We start from the raw sequence: 6,000 nt of genomic DNA, 5'->3' as shown, positions 1-6,000 counted from the left end.
AGGTCCGCATGAAGATTTGATTAAGTTATGGGTATCTGTGTTATGTCGGTTTTTCTATTGTTCAATGGTGTCAGTGTTGCAGCATTTTGCTCCGCATTGCAATATATTATTCTATGGATTTGGAGGTATGTTTGGGACGTTGGTGTGTATCCTTAATTCAAGTGGTTCATGGTTTGGAGTTCCGCGAGTGTTTTTTCAAGGTTGACAGTCATTGCAGTTAGTGTTCCTAAGGTTCGGTATGGAGATGCTTGTGATTCTAGTAATTTGTGTTGGTGCGGATGTTTCTATGGTAATTCATGATGCTCGTGGATGTTTCTAGATCATGCACCTTTTGTGATGGTGGTCCGCATTGATCATTGAGATCGTAATTGATGATTTACTTCGGTATTGGTGTTCTTCATGTTCTTCGTCGATTGGATGCTTGTAGCATGTTGCAGATGTTTGAGGCATAATTATTGGAGGTGTTTTGTGCTTGTGGTGATGATTTGGGTCCATGCTATGTCTTATCCAACATTGCTTTGGTCTGCATGTGATAATTTGTATCTAATCAAGATCTATATCATTGTAATTGTTTTATGTGTGTTGAGTCGACCTTGTTGATCTTTCCAAGGATGATGTCATGTATAAATAAATGTAATAATCTTGTGTGAGGCATGAAGAGTGGATGAGTGTGAGTATGTGAGTGAATAATATATTAATCTTTCGGAAGCAGAGAAGAAGTATGAAGAAGAAAATGATAGTTTTATGTGCTTAACTAGAACTGTAACCAGGGATTAAGGATGTTATTTCTCAGTTCATGATTTCCAGAAGTAATCTGTGATTGTTTGTAAGGCAGTGAGCCTTCCTTGGGTTGTAGCCCTTTTTTTATTTTGAGTAGTGAGCTCTAGGCGGTGTGCTTGAATGCAAGTGCATTCCCCATTGTAATAATTCTAATAGAGTATATCTTTTGTGGGTTCACTCCCACCGTGGTTTTTCCCCTAACAAGGTTTCCACGTCAAAAATCTTGGTGTTATGTGTGTTTATGATGTGTTGTTGATTTATGCTTTCATGTTTAATTATCAAATCTAAGAACAAGTTCAAGTTGTGTAGGTTTTTGGTGACAACTGATCCCCCCCCCCTTTCAGTTGTATGTCCTATTTCATCAATTTGTATCAAAGTTATTTCATCAAATGCAAGCAAAAGATGTGATTAAACAATGCAATTTCCCAATATAGAATGATTGATTAACCAATTAAGTAAGAAAAATGCAGTAAAGAAATTATAGATTTAAACAATAAATGGTTCTAAATATCAAAATAACATGCAATAATGATTAGATCTGAGCATATAGATCATAAATGATGCAACCCATAAGTCAATTTCATTAAAAAATTTAGGGTTATTATGGATTAAACCTCTAAATTTATGTAATTTAAGTGCATAAATGTTATATTCAATGAAATGCATACAAATCCAATCTGAAAATGAAAAGTAAAAGTAATGTAAGAACTATGTTGCGTTCACAAAAAATGTAATGGTAGAAAATAGGGTTCACAAGTTTATGCATGCAAACTAGGTGATGACAGGAAAAGCAAGCAAGATAGATTTGGATGGTTAGCATACAAATCAAACACTAAAAACATAAGAATATGAAGCATAAATTAAATCACATAGAAAACATGAAGACAAATGATGTTTTCCTTGCAAGACCTTTACCTTCTCCCTCCAATGGAGCTTGGATGAAGTCTAAGTGCGCCCAAATGCCTCCAACATGATGTCGATTTGCTCCTAGATTGTTTGATGTGGTTGGATCTCCAACATTGTGCACAAATGGATGTGATGGATTTGGAGGATGAGATGGATAATATGGCTAAGTATGGATGAAGGATAACTTTGGTATGATGAGGGTGCAAAGATGATTTCCTAGGCACAAACTAACATCATGAAGTTGCTAAAAATGGAGATGAAATGTGAGGGGATGGAGTCCTCAATTTATAGGGAGAGAGGAGGAGAAATGAAGGGCTAGGATTGACCCAAGATGGAGGGTCAGGAATCCTTGTGAGCCCGTACAAGGCCCAAGAGGAGGTGTGGAGACCAAGAGATATGTCTTAAAGGCATTTCTTGTCTCCACACTCCTCAAGGTACATTGGGAAGACTTCCCAATGTGCCTTGAGAACAGCAAGGGATGGGACATTTCTTGAGGAATGGAAAGGAAGAATTAAAAATTCTTCAAAAGGGATGCTCATGGGGATTAGAGGAATAAGGAGGAATTAAAAATTCCTTGGAATATGAGATGCCTAGAGGAATGTGAGATTTTGAAAATCTCACATTCACCTAGGAAAAGGGCATTTAAGGAGAGTGGTTGGATGGAAGGAACAAGGAGTTGACTTTGTGGCTAATCATGATGATTAGCCACTAGCAACTCATTAGGAGAGGGATTAGAGGAAATATTAGGTGGGATTAGGGTAGATAAGATTTGTAGGAGGATTTGACTAGGAGAGAGAATGAGTGGAGGGAAAGAAAAATTAGAAGAATAATGCTAAGTGAGCTTAGGGAGTTTCTAGAAGAATTTATTAGGTTAATGATGGATTAGGAAAAGGTGATTTGTAGGAATCACTTAGGTTAACTAATTAATTGAAATTAATTAGTTAAGAGGAGGAATTTGAGAAGATTTAATATTGAGGATTTTTAGAAGAATAAAAGGGGATTGATATTGACAATAGTGACAATATTAATTATAATTGATTAATATTGAGGAGAATTAAAAATTGGCATGATTAATAAATTAATTATGTTAGGAATTTAAAAATAATTAAAATATTAATTTTTAAGTGTCAACATTTTGCCCCTCTTTTACACAGCGGTAAATTTGGTGATGGGTAGAAGATAGAAGAAGAAGAAATAGATGCCCCAGCGTAAAGCGTGGGAGGTGTATGCCCCCTCGAGAATTTTGTCGAAAGAAAATTGACGAAAAAAATACTCAAAATAATGAAGAAAGAATTTGAGTGGAGGAGATAAGTGAAAAAAAATAGGAAGTAGATGTAGAAAATCTAGAAGATAGAATAGAAGATGCGAGACCGCAGAGGAAATGGGCCCTCGTGGGGGCCCATATAAGCCACAAAGGGCCCAATGAGGATTCATTGTTACACATAAGCCTTGGAGCCACTCAGAGCCTACAAGGAGAGAAGGAGAGATGGATCGCATTCCAACACGTGATCATCGCGTCGAGAGGATTCGACGGTATGACAAACCCACTAGTTATGGACCATTCCCCCTTTTGAAATTTTTAGGGTAGGGGTACAATTAGGGATAAATTTAGGGCGTAGACTTGGCAAGGTGCACGCGTTGATCATTGTTTCAGCGCGTGCACCAATGGGTTAGCGCGAGCGCTAGTGAATAGTACGGGTGCTCGCTGGGAGGAGGTGGGTAGAATAGGTTTTTTGGGGGAGGGGGAATGATTAGCACGGGTGCTCGAGCTTCGACATGGGCGCTCGCACATCCGTGTGGGTGGTCAAGAGTTTACGTGGGCATTCATGCTGGTGCACGGGCACTCGTGTTGACAGAGTCTTTAGGAGGGTTTGGAGAGGGTCAAGTTTACCTATTAGCACGAGCACCTGCAGATTGGCACGAGCGTTGGACAAATCAGCATGTGCGCTTGGGAGGGGGGAGGTTAGGCATAGGTTTAGAATTTTTGGGATAGGGTGAGGGTATGGCTGGTTCTGGAGGGTAAAATAGGACTTGTGGACATGGAAATAATGAATTGGTTTGGTGTATGCAAGCGGAGATGGGGCCATTGGCTTCGAGGGAGCATTGGCCTGCTACTATGAGTTTATATCAGGAGTTGGGGCGTGATGAGTTGGAGGTGCTAGCTGCTCTAGGATTGCACTATGTGGGTAGGTGGCCAAGGATACAAGCTCATACTGGGATGATGACAACTTTAGTTGAGAGGGGGGACAGTCGGTATAACACCTTCCATCTTCCTACTGGCGAGGTGACAGTGACTCTTTTGGATGTATGGAGGATCTTGAAGATCCTCATTTGTGGTGTCATCCTAGAGTACCACTTGGATGCAATGGATTTTTATCTTTGGGAGGTTTATGAGTATGAGACCCCACCAATGCTGGACAGGAGTAGGATGCACTTGGGTAGGGCGATGGGTATTCGATGGATTCCTCAATTGCTACTGGTGATTTGTGGATTCTTGAGCTGGCGGATTATAAATGAACTAGGCGAGCATGGATTTCCTGTTGGATGGAGTAGGTGCCTTTATTTCATGGTTCATGATGGCATGCAGTATGTGTGGGGAGTTGCGATGTTAGCTCAGTTATATCATGATATGCATCTGGTGGTGTATAGGGAGTATGCTAATTTGTCAACAAGAGTGACACTTCTCCACATCTGGGCTTGGGAGCACATTGTGGTTACTCGGCCACTGGGTGTACAGGACAGGCAGACTCGATAGCCATATGTGGATAGGTACAGGGAGCTACTGCACTATACTCAGATAGGGTCTGTATGATTTTGGCAATGGATTCTTGGATGAGCTTATGCAGTTTACATGGCGACCATTTTTGGGGTGTGAGAGATGGAGGGGTGACTGGTAGCTGCACTGGGCTGGGGTGGAGATGTTGATGTTTGGGAGATCAGTGTAAATTATGGAGTATTATGCATCGTATAGGGTGGCGAGACTCAGAAAGGTTCAGGATATAGTGGGGGACATCCTAGTGTATCCTCAGATTACACAGGAGGTGAGATACTGGGGCGTGACGATGAGTCCATTGGAGGGCAGGACCAGTTTTCAAACCATGTCTCATTTGGTCTGGGATGTGCAGATGGGGGCAGGTGAGGATACAGGAATGACAGGAGGATCTAGGAGCTGGTGGGAGGGGCACTTGCCAGTATGTCTTACTATTCCTGGGGTTTTGGAGGATGATGAGCTACAGCTGGCCGTAGACCAGGTAGTTGGTGGTGAGGATGATGGCCTAGGGGAGAGAGTTGTGGTTGGTGTAGGGTGTGGTGCTGGTGGATAGTAGAGGAGAGTGAGGGTGGTATCGAGGAGGGAGAGGGAGAGGGAGAGGGGGCACTAGTAGGAGAGATCGCAGAGGCCATGGGTGGCAGGGGAGAGGATGTTGTACCTATGGATGTTCCCAAGGCATAGGTGGAGGAGAGGGGAGGGGTATCACAAGCTGATTTTGACAAAGTATAGTAGGAGTGAGATACTACCCGAGCGAGGCTCCATTCTTTTGAGGATGAGCTCCAAATAGAGAGAGCTGGGAGGGAGAGTCTCAAGGTAGAGGTGGAGCGACTGACGCAGGAGATAGAAAATTTGACGGAGAGCCTCCATACAACGACGACAAAGGTAGATGCCCTAAGATAGGAGAGGGAGGAGTCTGAGCAGATGTTAGAGGAGGCACGGATAAGGACAGCTATAGCAGCCCTTTAGGATGTTATCCGTCAGCAGGATGATGATCTAGAGGGGCTATAGGGCAGAGTGCAGAGGGCAGAGGTAGATGTGATACACCTACAGGGGGAGAGGGATGCAGCCCACCAGGTGTTGGTTCCTGTAGGACTTGGGCAGATATATGTTGACATTATGCAGCAACAGGATAGGGCGGAGAGGGAAGTTTGGGAGGTAGAGTACTACAAGGTATTATATCACGGAGCAGTACCTGTGGCACAATGAGCAACTTCTTACACTAAGAGTGTGTGATCTCATAGGACATAGAGTCAGTCGCCCACATAGAGCCAACAGACAGGTGGATCGGTGGGTTTTAGGCCACCAAGAGCAGGGGAGGCAGGAGGTTTAGGTGGAGCAGGTACAGTGGAGGGGGTGGGGAGATAGGAGGGGAGAGCTAGCTCCATTTTGGCTTATGTAACATATTTTGACCCTTCAGGGTGATCATTGTATTATGACAGACATATTCATCCCTTTTGAGCATATATATATGATTTTGTGATGATGGATGATGGATTCTCTTTATTTTCTTATGATGTGACGTATGGATGTAATTATGGATATGT

This window comes from Cryptomeria japonica, chromosome 9 (genome assembly GCF_030272615.1).
Source record: "Cryptomeria japonica chromosome 9, Sugi_1.0, whole genome shotgun sequence".
Classification (NCBI taxonomy): domain Eukaryota; kingdom Viridiplantae; phylum Streptophyta; class Pinopsida; order Cupressales; family Cupressaceae; genus Cryptomeria; species Cryptomeria japonica.
Note: the sequence above shows the minus strand (reverse complement) of the source record.